The sequence below is a fragment of the Malus sylvestris genome, chromosome 4 (assembly GCF_916048215.2).
Source record: "Malus sylvestris chromosome 4, drMalSylv7.2, whole genome shotgun sequence".
Lineage (NCBI taxonomy): Eukaryota > Viridiplantae > Streptophyta > Magnoliopsida > Rosales > Rosaceae > Malus > Malus sylvestris.
Genome location: NC_062263.1, coordinates 27,559,550 through 27,577,490, shown reverse-complemented (window position 1 = coordinate 27,577,490; position 17,941 = coordinate 27,559,550).

Sequence of the window (17,941 nt, the reverse complement as noted above, 5' to 3'; positions counted from 1 at the left end):
AACAACATAAATAATAAATTACAACCCAAAGTGATTGAAAAACTATGGGCTCCGATTACAAAAAGTACCCTATTCATCATCGCTTAACCAATCTGTGGTGCTAGGATCATCTTGTCTTGTTGTGCTAGGACCATCTTATCTTGATCTCGCTTCTCTTGCACGCCTCCTTTGCACCACATCCGCTTTCTCCGATTGCCAAAAATATTTAGAATTTGGAGACATACCTTCTAAACGCGTGTTCATAATGTCACGATCTCGTTGTGCAATTCTTTCTTCTCTAAGCAACTCAATTTCTTGCCTAAGTAGCTCTTTTTCCCCCTGTTCAGCTTGAAATGCTTGTTGAATAACTGCAGCTTTTACTTCATCTCTAGCCTTTTTAGACTCATATTTCACCAATTCCCACGCCAACGTCAATTCACCTTGATGAGCAAGTTTTTGCATATACTTTCCATAATCATTCTTGGAAGCACTCCCTTTCCTCTTTGAAGCCTTCTTACCTTGATGCCTAATTGGATAACGGGTCGACCCCGACGCTTGTTCAGGAATGGGCGTTTCAGGCACTTATTCTCCATCTTCTTCATCAACATGGGAGCCATGATCGGGTGTAGAGTGTGGACGGGTGCTGTGTACAAAGGTGCTGTGTAGAGGGATGCTGTTCATGTATACTTTTGGACCAACATGCACAACTTTGAATTTAGGACAATCTTTAACAATATTCCAACATTCCCACCGGTTGAATGATTTGTTTCTTGATTTGATTTTGGCAGCATACCATGCTTGTGCTTGAAGTTGCTACAAATAATAATAATGAAATTGTTAGGTAACAAATAAATAATACAAACAAATAATAATAATGAAATTATTAGGTAACAAATAAATAATACAAACAAATAATAATAATGAAATTAGGTCACAAATAAATAATGCAAACAAATAATAATAATAATGAAATTAGGTAACAAATAAATAATACAAATAAATAATATAAACAAATAATAATAATGAAATTAGGTCACAAATAAATAATGCAAACAAATAATAATAATAATGAAATTAGGTAACAAATAAATAATTATAATCAAATTAGGTAACAAAATAATAATACAAACAAATAATTATAATATATTCTTACCTCATCTGCATAATTTGCCCCACTTCGAACATTACTACTAGCTTGTGTCAAGGCATCTCTCCACGTACTAAAGGAATGGCTAAGTATTTTCCAACGACTGGACATCGATTCTTTGGTTTTTTTCCCACTTATTTGCTCAAGAAATTTGGTATGAATTAAACTCCACATTTCTTGCAACTGCATCTCATTACCCGTAAGGGAATTATGAGTAACTTCAACTCAGCTAGTGTGGAGCCAAAAATATTCACAGGGTGACACGTGGATTTTTGGACAAAAATGATAAAAATACCCTTGCAGTACAACGAGGTTCCTACGCGCAAGCAGCGGGCAACCCTCTTTCAACCAAGACAGAAGTGCCCAAAATAGGTAACAATTCAAAATCCATCTCATCAAATCCTTTCTACAAGGTAATTCCCAAACACATTCCTTTTAAATTATGTTAATTGGCTAATTAATGGGTTTATTGCCTAATTAACCCATTAATTGTCAATTAAACCATCCATTATATCCAAATAACTACAAAATACATCTAATTCAACCCTAAAACACCACATGGCTGGCTATCCCCATTTCAAAACCTAATCCATCACTTTTTCTACCTTTTTCACCATTTCTTCCTTTTTATTACTGTGAACACGGAAAATTCCTGAAACGAAAGAGACAAGAACAACGTGCACAAACAAATATTTGTATTTTTGATAATTTTGGGTTACAATCTCTTTCTAATTTGATCATCTGATTCGATCTCCGTAAGGTGTTGATTTGTGGATGTTTCGTTGATCCAATGGGCGTCGAGGCTTGATCTTGGATGAACAGTTGGACGTTTCTTCAAAGGGTCGTGGGCTTGATCTTTGAAGGTGGATTTGAGCGGATCTTCAAGGAGCCGTTGGGGCTTGATCTTGAGGATGAGTGTTTCTTCAAGGGCCGTTAAGGCTTGATCTTGAATAACGGTGATGAGCGGATCTTCAAGGGCTTTTGGGCTTGATCTTGAAGAACGGTTGGATGTGTGGATTTGTCGACGTTGTTGATCCAAAGGGCCGTTGGGGCTTGATCTTGGATGAACGGATGATGAACGATGGTGCTTTCTTCAAGGGCCGTCGGGGCTTGATCTTGAATTGGTGGATGGTTGATCCAAGGGCCGTCGGGGCTTGATCTTGAATTGGTGGATGGTTGATCCAAGGGCCGTCGGGGCTTGATCTTGGAAGAACAATGAACGAAGAACGAAGAACACTTTCTTCAAGGGCCGTCGGGGCTTGATCTTGAATTGGTGGATGATTGTTGATCCAAAGGGCCGTTGGGGCTTGATCTTAGGATGAATGATGAACGAAGAACGCTTTCTTGATTCTTCGGGAACCTGGATGCTTGAGAGCTTCGGAGTTTCAGAGCTTCAGAGCTTCAAGAGTTTTGCCTAATGATTTTGGTTCCCCCTTCAAATGAATGAAATGGGCTTGTATTAATAGAAATTTCCGAGGCCTAATTTTGAATATAATATTCCAGATGAAATAAGTCGTTTCTGCCAGGTGTTGACACGTGTCCTATTTGATGACTTTTCCAACTCGTTTCAATTTTCGTTGAATCACACGCTACGTGTAAAATTTATGTAATACATGAGCGTTGAAACTTTGATTTATCGGTCAACATTTATTTACCGAAATTTCGATGTCTACAAATGCCCCCACTTCAAGTCGCGTCGTGTACATGTGCTTGTCGCGTGTAGGAGATGCGTTTTGAAGTCCCTTACTGTAGATGTCGATCCAAGGGCCGTCGAGGCTTGATCTTGAACTGGGCTGGAGATTTCTTCAAGGGCCGTTTGAGGCTTGATCTTGAACTTTGTTTGAAATTTCTTCAAGGGCCGTCGAGGCTTGATCTTGAACTTTTGTTTGAAATTTCTTCAAGGGCCGTCGAGACTTGATCTTGAAGGTTGAAATTGGGCCACAAGGAGCTTCATGTGGTAGATGATCTTTGGCTTTGGTAGTGGATGAATCGGCACGTATTTTGTTACGCTTGTTGACTTTCCACAGCTTTGATCTTGAACTGGGTTGGAGGATTTTCTGAATTCCTCCAATTGTTGATTTTCCACAGCTTATTCTTGAACTAGGTTTTGATTCAAGGGTGGTAGACACTTGATCTTGAACCAGACTTGTGATTTCTTCCAGGGCCGTCGAGGCTTGATTTTGAATTTGGCTGGAAGCTTCTTCAAGGGCCGTTGAGGCTTGATTCTTGAAGGTTGACTCGAACATATGGCAAGCAGGCACGCGGTGAAGGTGACGACTTGTTGCTTTGTTCAATCTTTCTAATTCACACCTAAACAGTTTGGTCAACGGTATGATCTTCAAGATTGATGGGTTCTTCTTCCAGTTGGTGACTTGATCTTTAAGGATTTGATTCAAGGGTGGTGAATCGGCACGTGCAGCCCACAACGCCTAGTAAGTCGACCCAAGAATTTGAGGGTCAAAACGAGTTCTTCATCTCAGACTCTTTCTGCCGAGTTGACTGTGCATGATGCATTCTTCTCTGCTTGTTTCTTCAGCACGTTGTCTCCACATGCTGCAAGGTATCATTTTCACTTGCCTTATCTGTTCTCCAGGCAGATGTGACAGCTTCTATGGAAGTACAACAGCAGTGGGAGACGAGTACTCGAGAGCAGTGCTAGGCAGGCAATCAGGGAAGGGTTCCAAGCAGTCGGTTCCTTACCCGAGTTTGAGTGGAAGTTCCGGCATATTGTTTTCTTTATCCTTGTCTTTGTAGGTAGGAGCAAGGACAAAGGAAACGACAGGGAGAACGCATGATATGAGATACTCTTGCTTTCTACCCTGGTGATATGAGATACTTTTTCTTTGAAGTTATTGGCTTACAGAGGTACCCCAAGGAATAAGGAACACCAAGTGACTCGAGAGGCTTCGTTGGGAAGGCATTCTCGGAGATGAAGAAAGGTTCTGTATGTCTGCCTTGCTATGGAAGGTGAAGGTGGACAGTTATAGGAGGTCCCTTAATACCTGTAGATGTACTATTCTTTCACTTGTGTCGGCAACTAACGCGTGATTGAACAGTAAACTTTCACGTGCTTTCTCCTTCACCGAAAATCTTCGACAAATTGCCCGTGATTTGCGCAAAGTTGAGTGTGCATATGACAGGTGATGACGCGGCTGAAAAAGACTGGCGCCTCTTCGATATCTGGGATCGGCGCTTCGACAAATTACCCATGATTTACGCAAAGTTGAGTGTGCATATGACATGTGATGACGCGGCTGAAAAAGACTGGCGCCTCTTCGATATCTGGGATCGGCGCTTCGACAAATTACCCGTGATTTCCGTAAAGCTGAGTTTGCGTGTGACGGGTGCCGACGCGTCTGGAAAAGACCGGCGCCTCTTCGATATCTGGGATCGGCGCTTCGACAAATTACCCGTGATTTCCGCAAAGTTGAGTTTGCGTGTGATGGGTGCTGACACGTCTGGAAAAGCAAGATGCCTCTCCGATTTCTGAGCTTGCCTCTTCGATTTTTTTTTTGAATCGGCGTCTTCGAATTCTGAGCTTGCCTCTTCGATTTTTGAATTGGCGTCGAGTGCTGATTTTTTTCTTTATAGAGGCATGCAGTTTGTTTCAAAGCACACTTGAATTTTTGCTTGTGAAAACTCCCTTCTTGCACTTCTAAGATCTTGATTTGTCCGTTTTCTTCTTCCTTCAATACTTTGAAAATGTCTGGACCCTCCGACCGTCGTTTTGACTTGAATCTTGGTGAAGAGGCAGTCCCTTCTTCTCCAGACAACATATGGCGCCCATCCTTCATATCCCCCACTGGTCCTCTTACCGTTGGGGATTCAGTGGTGAAGAATGATATGACCGCTGCGGTGGTGGCCCGGAACCTTGTCACTCCCAGAGATAACAGGCTACTTTCCAAACGATCTGATGAGTTGGCTGTTAAGGATTCTCTGGCTCTCAGTGTGCAGTGCGCGGGTTCTGTGTCCAACATGGCCCAACGCCTATTTGCTCGAACCCGTCAAGTTGAATCGTTGGCGGCTGAAGTGATGAGTCTCAAACAGGAGATTAGGGGGCTCAAGCATGAGAATAAACAGCTGCACAAGCTTGCACACAACTATGCCACCAACATGAAAAGGAAAATTGACCAGATGCAGGAATCTGATGGTCAAATTTTACTTGATCATCGGAGGTTTGTGGGTTTGTTCCAACAACATTTGCCTTCGTCTTCTGGGGCTGTACCGCGTAGTGAAGCTCCGAATGATCAAGCTTTGGCTCCTCTTCTTCCTGGAGTTCCGTCGAGTGGTGAGGCTTCAAACAGTCAACCTCCAGCGCCTCTTTTTCCTAGAGCTCCACCGAGTACTGAGACACCACCTGAGCAATAAAGACTCCCTCCCGTTTGTTTGCACATTTGTAAATTTTTTTTTTTTTTTTTTTTTGTAAAAATTCCCAGAAAAATAAATAAAATGGACTTTATTTCTCTCAATACATTTTTTTTTGCTATATACATACATATATTATGTACATACATGTATATGTATATTTACATGGTGCAATCCGCACCATCCCACCTTCCTACTTGCTTTCCCTTTTTTTATTCTTTATTTTTTTTTATTTTTTATTTTTTTAGGTATGGTGACAGATCAATCCAGATTTCCTTTTTTTTTTTTATTATACTTTCCTGCGGTGCCAGAGGCACCATTCCTTCTCCTTTTTTTATTTGTATATATATATATATATATATATTTTTTTTTTTTTTTCGGTGGTACTCACACATGGTGCCATGATGAATCAAGATTCCATTTTTTTTTTTCACATGGTGCCAGAGCACCCAAGACTCCACCATCCCTTCTTTATTCTTCTGGCATACATGTGTATATATATATATATATATATGTATTTATATATATGTATATATATATGGATGGGGAATAGCATGGAGGAAGGCAAGGGCTGAGGTCGTTGCGGCAGAGACGGCAAGGATGCACAGAAGCTGGAGCAGCGGGAGAAGCATAGCCGTGAAGTTTGGACGGAAGAGGTGATAACGCCGGCGTTTTGGGGCTGCTGGTCGGAGAACTCCTCGAGGAAGGTGATGACGTGGAGCTTGAGGGACTCGAGCTTGAAGTGGATGAGGGCGGACGGGACGGGAGATTTGCAGGAGGAGCAAGGAGGATGACGGATGAAGCATACACAGAAGCTGGAGCAGCGGAGGGCATGAATAGGTCCTTTCTCTGCATGTACTGACGAGTATGAGGAGCCAGTGACGACGATGCAATTTCTGTGTTCGAGGAGTTCTTCTTGAAGAGGCTCCGCGTTGTCCACGACGGCTCATGCAGGTTCGGTGCTAAAGCCATGAACACCGTCAGCGTTGATCGACGGTTGCTGCTTGCAAATATCTCCATCGGTGGAGACGAAGAGGATGCAGAGCTGGTGTGGAGACGACGACGAGATTGCGTTACCCCGTGTGGATGATGCTGATGGTTAGGCAGACCTATAGCCTCTCAGAGTTCCAAGCCGAGCTTATCCAGCTTGCACCTCAGCTCAATGGCGATCACGTCCTCAGCACCTACCTTAACATTGGCGAGACCATGACAGTGCATGAAGCAACCATTTACGTAGAAGTTCATGCATGGAGGTTCACGAACACGGCGATTGGGGTCTTTACCGAAGTTGCACATGAACTCGACTTCGTAGGAGGAGGAGGAGAACAGTGGGAGTAAAAGTTGGTGGCGTCGGGAGTGCTAGAGCTCCCGGGATCCATAGAGGAAGAGCACCGGTGGGCCCACTCCAATTGAATAGAAGTTAGCGGCGATTTCTATGTAAGTCACAGCTTTACAAACCTCATCGACGCTAATTATGGAAGTCGAACTGAATGGACAGAGACGACGGAGCTCAGCGGTTCGTCGGATGACGTGCTTGGAGTCGTCGAGGTCGAGCTTCGAATCTCTCTGCACACCCATTCTCAAAAGCTTCCTCTGGCATGGCGGCGATGGGCCTGGTGTTGGTCGAATCTCTTTGCACACCCATTCTTAAAAGCTGCTTATTTACTGTGCAGGATCTTTGAAGGGTGGCCTCTTTAACAGCATTCAAATCCAGGTCACTTTGTTTATAGGACCGGGCTTTCTAAGACATCGGGGAAGAGCTTTCTTTTACCGCAATGCAGAAGAGATCTTTTGTATGTCTCTGACGCGAAGAGGGAGATGTGGGTGGTGTGTTGTCTAACCCCAGCAAGTAGAATCCTTGGTTTGCTGTAATTCCAATAAGCGCAAGGAGGAAGAACAGGATGAGAAAGTTTAGAGTGATTGCAGGCCTGTCCTTCTTCTCTAGAAAATAGGCAAAGGGAAGGAGGAGGAGAAGAGCGATGATGTTTCTGTAAACTGGGAAAACGAGCTTGCTAATGCCCATGTTTAGGGCAGCTCTTAAGACGACATGAAAACCTGCATAGCCAAACTGCAAGGCCAGCATGGCACCATGCAGTTGGAGCCTCTCAGGCACCGAACACATTCTCTTTGCAGATGCCAAACCTGCTGCGTCCGCCATTGGTCAATCACCTAATTAATCTAGCTGATTAAGTCGCCATGACTTCGTGGAGCTCGACGATGTTGACGTATGAGAAGGATGTTGCGGGGTCGAAGATTGGCTCCTTCTGTTTGTAACATGATTTAGCACATGGGCGGCATTGGGTCCACGTCAGATCACTCCCCGTGTCGAAAATGAGGGAGAGCATCTTCTTGGGCGAGCCCAGGCCCACGCTGACAATGTAGTTTCCTGAGCCCACTACGCTTCCGGACTGGGCTGGGATTTTGGTATCGACGGATAGGCGGAGTTTGTCGACGGTGGCTGCGGACGGTGATTTCTTGGTGTCGTGACCTTTGGCAGAGGAGCTAGGGCTGCAGGAGGTTGCTGGCAGCAGAGAATTGAGTTCAACTGTATGAGCATGTTGATGGAGAAGCTGGTTTTCTTCCACGGCAAAGCCCTTCTCCAAAGAGCTGATAAATAGGGTTAGAAACACAGAAAAGCCAAGCAAATAGCTCATGAGGGAGGAGTGGCATTGGAGCTGGGCCCTGATTTGTAGGTGGGCTCGCTAGGGAGAAAGAGCTGCGAGAGATTTGGGCTTTGACAGCCGGGCCTGGGCTTGGAGTTTGGGCTGTTTATTTGTTTTTTTTTTTTTTTTTTTTTTTTGTAATAATGTTTGTAATAAAAATTGACTTTCATCAGTCAAACATTTAATACAACCCTTTTTTTTTTATTATTATTATTATTATTTTTTTTTTTTTTTTTGATGTGACTGAACTCGAAAAATTGAACATTCGAGCTGTCTACGTACCCCTCCAAAGAAGAGATCAAGTCGTAACGTAGTTCAAATACATACATATATATATATATATTTTTTTTTTTTGTGCCGTTTGCAGTTTCAACTCATGCAAGCAAGGAGCGTTGGTGTTGCCTTTTATGCTCGTGCAGACTAGGAGCGTTGTGCTATGTTGCAGTTTCAGCTCGTGCAGGCAAGGAGCGTTGGTGTTGCCTTTTATGCTCGTGCAGACCAGGAGCTTAGTGCCATGCAGTTTAGGCTCGTGCAGGCGAGGAGCCTTGTGTCCTACAGTTTAGGCTCGTGCGGACAAGGAGCTTTGGTGAATTTGTCAAGCAATTTTGGAAAGGCGTTCCTCACAATCTTCATAGCAAGGAGCCTTGACCGCGTGATTGAAGAAGTCTTCGGGTAAGAAATCGCGCATTGTGATGGGGACGGACGATCTTCGTGTCGAAGTTTCATCATCCTCAACACGTTCACGTTGCTTTGAAGGTTGACAAGAGTTGCTTTGCCCCCTTTCCGATTGGCGGACTTGTGGAGGAGACGTATGCTTCTTGTGCAATTTCTTAGGAGTGACTTGAGTCCATCCTTCAACTTTGCTTGTCTTGGAGTATGCCCCCAGCGGTTGAGGTGAAAACTTTGAGTCGGAAGAGCCAGAAGTGAAGGTGGTATAGTTTGACTCCACCACATCGTCAAGATCTAGCTCGATGATTCCTTTCTGAGCCAGCTTCATGATAAGATCTTTCAGCACGAAACATTTTTCTGTCGGATGACTGATGAAGCGGTGGAATTTACAGTACCTTGGACTGTCAGTGCGATTCATCTCTTCTGGCCGTTTGCACTCAGGCAAACTAATCACCTTCTTTTCCAGCAAGTCTTCTAACATGGCAACCACATCAGAGTCGGGGATTGGATAAGTCCTCTCCTCAAGCTCCTTCAAAGTGCGTCTACGCATCTCTTGATCACGAAAAGCTTCGGTTTGAATCGCCTTGCCTCGTGTGGAGATTTTGATGGGAGCTGTGTTGACCGTCATTGCTTCCTTGGTGGGTTTCCACGCAGTCTTCTCCAACTTTGGCCCAAGAGCTTTGTCGTTCTTGTAGTCGGCGATCGGTTCTTTCTTCCCATGATGGGCGATGCTCAACTCCATGTCATGGGCGCGAGTGGCCAATTCCTCGAAGGTCCGTGGTTTAATGCCTTGAAGGATGTATTGCAAACCCCATTGCATGCCTTGGATGCACATCTCGATTGAAGAGGTTTCCGAGAGCCTGTCTTTACAGTCGAGGCTTAGAGTGCGCCATCTATTGATGTAGTCAATGACTGGCTCGTCCTTCCACTGCTTTGTGCTCGTTAGCTCTAGCATGCTCACAGTGCGGCGGGTGCTATAGAAGCGGTTGAGGAATTCCCGCTCTAATTGTTCCCAGCTGTTGATGGAGTCAGGTTCTAGGTCTGTGTACCACTCAAAGGCGTTTCCTTTCAACGAGCGCACAAACTGCTTGGCGAGGTAATCCCCTTCGGTTCCTGCGTTGTTGCAAGTTTCAACGAAGTGGGCAACATGCTGTTTCGGGTTTCCCTTTCCATCAAATTGCATGAACTTTGGTGGTTGATAACCCCTCGGCATCCTTAAGGCGTCGATCTTCTTTGAATACGGCTTTGAGTACAACCCGGAGGTATTTGAGCTCCCTTCGTACTGTGCCTTGATGGTGTTGGTGATCATCTCCTGCAGCTGCTGGATAGAAAGAGATCCCATGAGTGCCGCTGCTTGGTCTGGCTCCGGCTTCACATCGTTTTTCTCCACCTGAGGCTCATCTTCTTCGTCATCTCTTCTCTTTAGTGGATCATTCTCTGGGTCAGGGTTCTCGTCGTCCTGTGGCTCCAGTCGGCTGACGAGTGCAGCGATTTGCAAGTCTTTTTCTTCAACAATCCGTGTTAGCCTTGCAATCGCTTCATTCATTTGAGCCAGTTGTTCTTCAACGGAGGTAACGCCGATAGTCATGACTTGTGCGACCAATAGACGTGACTTTCCTTTAGACATCCAGGATGCTGATGAAGAACGTCGTTGGCTGCTTTGGGATGTCATCTTGTGTGCCCCAACATCATGCTTCGGTGCCCCCAGCGAGGTCAGGTTGATGACATACTCACACCTTGGATGCTCCCCTTGCTCTTTTAGCGGCACCAATTTTGAAGTGGCATGTTGAAGAGCGGTTGTGGCGCCAATGGATTGTCCGTTTGCGGCAGAAGTGCTTAGGATCCTTCCCTCAGTGGTTGCAAGAACGGCTTGTCCCTTGCTTGATGCCATTGACTTTGAGGTGTGCTTGGATTCCTTGAACTGAGAAAGAGATGAGAGGTAGAGATTATCCCACTGGGCGTGCCAATTTGTGAACACGGAAAATTCCTGAAACGAAAGAGACAAGAACAACGTGCACAAACAAATATTTGTATTTTTGATAATTTTGGGTTACAATCTCTTTCTAATTTGATCATCTGATTCGATCTCCGTAAGGTGTTGATTTGTGGATGTTTCGTTGATCCAATGGGCGTCGAGGCTTGATCTTGGATGAACAGTTGGACGTTTCTTCAAAGGGTCGTGGGCTTGATCTTTGAAGGTGGATTTGAGCGGATCTTCAAGGAGCCGTTGGGGCTTGATCTTGAGGATGAGTGTTTCTTCAAGGGCCGTTAAGGCTTGATCTTGAATAACGGTGATGAGCGGATCTTCAAGGGCTTTTGGGCTTGATCTTGAAGAACGGTTGGATGTGTGGATTTGTCGACGTTGTTGATCCAAAGGGCCGTTGGGGCTTGATCTTGGATGAACGGATGATGAACGATGGTGCTTTCTTCAAGGGCCGTCGGGGCTTGATCTTGAATTGGTGGATGGTTGATCCAAGGGCCGTCGGGGCTTGATCTTGAATTGGTGGATGGTTGATCCAAGGGCCGTCGGGGCTTGATCTTGGAAGAACAATGAACGAAGAACGAAGAACACTTTCTTCAAGGGCCGTCGGGGCTTGATCTTGAATTGGTGGATGATTGTTGATCCAAAGGGCCGTTGGGGCTTGATCTTAGGATGAATGATGAACGAAGAACGCTTTCTTGATTCTTCGGGAACCTGGATGCTTGAGAGCTTCGGAGTTTCAGAGCTTCAGAGCTTCAAGAGTTTTGCCTAATGATTTTGGTTCCCCCTTCAAATGAATGAAATGGGCTTGTATTTATAGAAATTTCCGAGGCCTAATTTTGAATATAATATTCCAGATGAAATAAGTCGTTTCTGCCAGGTGTTGACACGTGTCCTATTTGATGACTTTTCCAACTCGTTTCAATTTTCGTTGAATCACACGCTACGTGTAAAATTTATGTAATACATGAGCGTTGAAACTTTGATTTATCGGTCAACATTTATTTACCGAAATTTCGATGTCTACAATTACCCAATAAATTCAAAAACCACCAAAACATTCATCTTATGTTTAATAGCCAAATAAATTGGCTAATTAAACCTAAATTAAACCTAAAAACCCTAGCCACCTCCTATCCCTATAAATATACTCCCATTCTCACCAAAAAGCTAATTCCAACACTTTGGCAAAAATCCCAAAAGTCTCTAAACACTATTTCTCTCTAAATTCTAACTTTGGCATCGGAGGTTCTTCGGCCAAAGCCCCCCCCATTCATCGTGGGCGCGTGAGGCTTTTGGCCTTAACCTAAGGTGCTAGTTGTTTTGTAGGTGTAAAATCGTCCAAGATCGAAGAGGAGAAAATTTGCATCCACAGCTAGTGCACAACGCAACATCTTCAAGAAGCGACAAATTCGTACCTGCATCAGTAATCATTTTGTGGAAAAAAATTGGATTGAAACTTTGAGAGAAAGATAGGAATTTGATTGAAAGTAGTTGAGAAAATATGAAATTGTGGTGTAAGGTAGATGGAGAAGAAGTGGTATTTATAGAAAAGTAAAAACAATTTTTTACAAATTTTTTTTCAGATTTTTTACAATTTTTTCGGATTTTTCCATTTTTTTACAAATTTTTATTCAAATAATTAATCTATGCCGTTGGATTGGCCGTTGGATTTTAAAAAATTTTAATTCCAACACTCCAGATTGTGCCACGTGTCACAACGGTAACTTTTCTTAATTTTAAAATTATTTTTTCTTTATTTATAAAGCATATTAATATCGACCGTTGATCTCAGATCGAACGGTTAATATTAAATAAGATTTTTTTTTATTTTTTTTACCGTTGAGATCCAACGGTCCAAATTAAGGAGCTGTTGAGATCGAACGGACCGTGGGAAGCCACGTGGCTTCCCAACGGTAACTGAGACCACTGCAAAAGTGGACTACTTTTCTGAAAAGCTGTCGGGCGACGCGCCCCCACGGGCGAGTTGGGGTGCAAGCCTGACAGAAAAAAATAAAAAAAGGGTTTGGAGCTCGGGCTCACGGGCTGTCAAAAGTTGACAGGCCTTTTGCTCGAGCCTTCTCACCGGCTCGGGCTCTTCAAGGCTGGATTTGATTCACAGGGCCTCGGGCCCTTTCCTCTCCCCTGTCCCCCGGGCAACTCCCATGGCTGGAGCTGCTCTAATAATAAAAGGAGAAAGCAAAAGCAAAAAATGGAGGTGTAGGGGAAAAGAGAACGACAAAAGCAAAAGGGGGCAACTCCCATGGCTGGAGCTGCTCTAATAATAAAAGGAGAAAGCAAAAGCAAAAAATGGAAGTGCAGGGGAAAAGAGAACGACAAAAGTAAAAGGTGCAGGCTGTCACCAATATGTAAATAAAGGAAGAAAAGTAAAGCAGAAAAGGAAAAGAGAAAAGAAAAAAAGGGGCAAAATTATAAGGTTTCAATTATTACGATTCCCTTTGTCTATCAGGTGAAGAGACAGAGAGTGCGACGGAAAGCAGAAAGCAAAAGCAAGGAATAAACAACCCACTAGAATGATATGATTTATTTTCCTTACTTTAAAGTGATGTAATTTATTTTTCTTATCTCTTGGAAACATTTGTATAAATCCCATCCGAAGGTAATAATACTAAAATGATTTATTACTACTACAATCTAATAATTGTTGTGGTCTATTTTTATCTAACAAAATAGAAAGGGTCGGCGGCAGTGGGAGAGAGAAGAGAGATGTGTGTTTGTAGAATTGTAAGGGAATGTGTGTATTGTTATCCCTCATACATTGTGCCTTTATTTATAGTAGTAAAGGGAGAGAAGATATTCCTTCTCCTCAAAGTAATACAAGTTGTAAAAGGAAAGGATAACTAGAATCAAATCTAATCTAGGATTTACACAATCATACTTATTCTAGGAATGTTTACAACACTCCCCCTTGAGTGTGCAAATACTTAAGGTATATTTAGCATCATGCAGAAGTTGAGGAAGTCGACTTGTCGGCACTGATTCCAAGGAACAACGCTTATTCTCAATAAGGTAGGAACTTGCATAAGTAGTAAGTCTCACAAAAAAAAAAACCCTAAGGCTATGGCAAAAACTCAAGTAGGGACAAAATTCATAGTCTAAGGAAAAATGCGTGAGAAATGCCAAGTCAAAAGAAACGTCTACAGGACGTCATCAGGGATATAACCAACCCAAGGTGGGTGCCTCGTTAAAACCTAGTTAGGTAGCAAAAACCCAGTGGGAAAAATGCTCCTAATCGTAGGGAAAAAGAGTACATTAAGATCAAGCAAGTATCCAGAAGATACTCCCCCTAAGTTTGACATAATTCCAAAGAGAAATAGCAAAGTTACAACTCAGAAAGTTTACGCATACCAATTCCATGAACAAGCTTCTAAAACGTCGCATTCGGTAGCGATTTGGTGAAAAGGTCGGCCAGATTGTCTTGTGATCGGATTTGCCTGACTTCAATCTTCTGATGCTCTTGTTGTTGATGTGTAAAGAAGAACTTCGGCGCAATATGCTTGGTGTTGTCTTCTTTGATGTAACCCTTCTTGAGCTGTTCGATGCAAGCTGCGTTGTCTTCAAAAATCGTCGTCGGGGCATTAACAGCGGGATGAAGATCACAGGAGCTTCGAATATGGCCCATTACTGCTCTCAACCAAAAGCATTCCCGAGTTGCTTCATGTAAGGCGAGAATTTCAGCATGGTTAGACGAAGTGGCAAATAAGGTCTGTTTAGTTGACCTCCAAGATATTGCGGTGCCTCAAACGGTAAAGACATAACCCGTTTGAGAACGCGCCTTATGCGGATCAGATAAGTATCCAGCGTCGGCATAACCAACAAGGTGAGAATCAACCCGATGAGTATAGGGTGCGGCATCACTCGAGGATTCGTAGGGATAGAATAAGCCCAAATCCGTAGTACCATTAAGGTAACGGAAGATGTCTTTCACGCCAGTCCAATGTCTGCGTGTTGGTGCATTGCTGTATCTTTCCAAAAGATTAACAGCGAAGGAGATGTCGGATCTAGTGCATTGAGCTAAGTACAATAAAGCGTCTATCGCACTTAGATAAGGAACTTCAGGCTCCAAAATCTCTTCATCATCATCTTTCGGACGGAAGGGATCTCGCTTTGCATCTAGCGTACGAACGACCATAGGAGTACTCGAAGACTTCGCTTTATCCTCATTAAAACGGCGCAACACCTTCTGGGTGTAGTTCGATTGATGTACTAAGATTCCATCTGAACAATGCTCTATCTCGAGACCGAGACAGTATCGAGTCTTTCCTAGATCTTTCATCTCAAATTCCAACTTCAGGTGCGAAGCAGTTCTCGCGAGCTCTTCAGGAGTTCCGATGAGATTCATGTCATCGACATATACTGCAATAATCGTAAATCCGGAATGTGACTTCTTAATGAACACACAAGGGCATAGTTCGTTGTTCACATATCCCTGACTAGTCAAATACTCACTCAGACGGTTATACCACATTCTTCTGGATTGTTTCGAACCGTATAGTGAACGCCTCAGCCGAATTGAGAGCGTGTTCCGGGGTTTGGAAATATTTGAACCAGTCAATGTAAGTCCTTCGGGAACTTTCATATAAATTTCCGTATCAAGATTCCCATAGAGATACGCGGTTACTACGTCCATCAGCTGCATATCCAGTTTTTCGAAAACTACCAAACTGATAAGGTATCGAAAAGGAATCACATCCATAACGGGTGAGTAAGTTTCGTCATAGTCAATCCCGGGGCGTTGTGAGAAACCTTGTGCTACAAGACGAGCTTTGTAACGCACAATTTCGTTCTTCTCATTACGCTTCCGAACGAAAACCCACTTGTAGCCAACGGGCTTCACATGTAGAGGAGTAGGAACTATAGGTCCAAACACCTTACGTTTCGCAAGTGAATCAAGTTTGACTTGGATTACTTGATTCCAGTTTGACCAATCAGCTCTACGTCGACATTCATCAACGGAACGCGGTTCAATGTCATCGCTCAACATGATCTCAGTAGCTACTGCAAATGTTAATGCATCGTCGACAATCATCTCATTTCTACGCCACACATCATCTAAGCTAGCATAATAGATCGAAATCTCACGATTCTCGGGAGGAGGATTCATCTCTTCAAGGACGCTTCCATAATCTAGAATTTCCTCATGAGTTGGGTAAAATGAGTAAGCGATAGTCGGATTCACGATAGGCTCTTCAGGACCTTGTGCCGTGGTTTTCCTCTTCCGGGGGTGTGAATCCTTTGAACCAAAGGGTCTGCCACGCTTTTGTGTAGGGGCAGATGATTGGCTAGCCGCTAATGTACGTGGATCACCAGAATTGGCGTCCCGGGCTTCCAAGAGGGTAGTCCGTCGTACATTTGGTACATCTATCTTTGCAGGCGTATTCACAACTGGAATATGTGACCTTGTCACGCGCGCTAGATCGGTGAAAGCATCTGGCATGCTCTGAGCCATGCTCTAGAGATCTAATATGCGCTGCACTTCAGCTTCAGACTGAGCGGTGCGGGGATCTAAATGAGACAAAGTGGGAGTCGTACATGATAATTCACGTCGTTCATTCGGAACATTGACGTTCTTATCTCCCTCTAACGGCGGGAAGACTGTCTCATAGAAGTGACAATCCATGAAACGAGTGGTAAACAGATCACCTGTCAAAGGTTCTAAGTAACGAATAATCGAAGGAGAATCATATCCGACATAGATTCTCATCATTCGCTGATACCCCATTTTTGTACGTAAGGACGGCGAAATCGACACATAGACCGCATAACCAAAAACGCGCAGATGCGATATGTCGGGTTCGCATCCGGTGACCAACTGAAGGGCACTAAATGGTTGTGTCGCAACAGGCCTCAGGCGGACCAACTTTGCTGCGTGCAATATTGCATGGCCCTAAGCAGCGATCGGGAGCTTGGTACGTATGACCAATGATCGAGCAATCATTTGTAAACGCTTAATGAAAGCCTCTGCCAGGCCGTTCTGGGTGTGAACATGGGGTACATGATGTTCAACTTCAACCCCAACCGACATGCAATAGTCATCAAAAGTTTTAGATGTGAATTCTCCAGCATTATCCAATCGAATAGATTTGATCGGATAATCATAGTGGTGAGCCCTGTGCTTGATAACCTGAGCCAACAGTTTGGAGAATGCAGCGTTCCTTGTGGACAACAAGCACACGTGTGACCAACGTGTAGAAGCGTCAACCAAAACCATAAAATATCTAAATGGTCCGCAGGGAGGTTGAATCGGTCCACAAATGTCCCCCTGAATCCGTTGTAGAAAAATAGGAGGATTCGAACGAATCTTGTCATAAGAAGGCTTAGTAATAAGCTTTCCCATAGAACATGTTTGACATGCGATTTCATGGATCGAACCTAAGCTTCGGGTTAGTGGATGCCCATGTGAAGTTTTGAGGATACAGCTCATTGCTATTCATCCAGGATGTCCCAAACGATCATGTCAAAGTGTAATTTCGTACGCGGTCCCTGTGGTAGGGCCGGCCACATAGTGGCATTCGATGGGGCGTATGGTCGTAGTATACAGACCACTCGGGTTACGCTCAATCTTCTCTAGAATACGCTGCTGGCCATATTCGTAAGAAGTTACGCACAGAAATTCAACTCCGTTTTCTACGTGGGTTTCAACGTGGTAATTGTTATCTCTAATGTCTTTGAAACTTAGTAACGTTCTTCCGGAACGTGGAGAATAGAGTGCCTCAGCAATGGTCAAGATTGTACCATTGGACAACATTATACGTGCCTTACCGTATCCTTCTATCAGGTTGGATGGGCCTGAGAGGGTTGTCAAAGGTGCATTCTTAGGTACGAAGTTAGTGAAATAGATGCGTTCACGCAAAACAGTATGCGTGGTTGCACTATCTGCCAAACAACTAACTTTCCCACTAGTCATACCTAGAATGAAAAATTAATTTGAATTGGTCACATGCATAAAAGTTTATAAAAACAAGTATCAATTCAAAATAATTTCATTTATTCAAGGATTAAAACTGAATATCCAAAATAAATCGCCAACTAATAATCCAAAATATGAAGGAAAATTGTTCAAAATCAACCAAAAAACAAGTCGGGGTGCGGCCACTATGTGGAATTCGGCCCCAA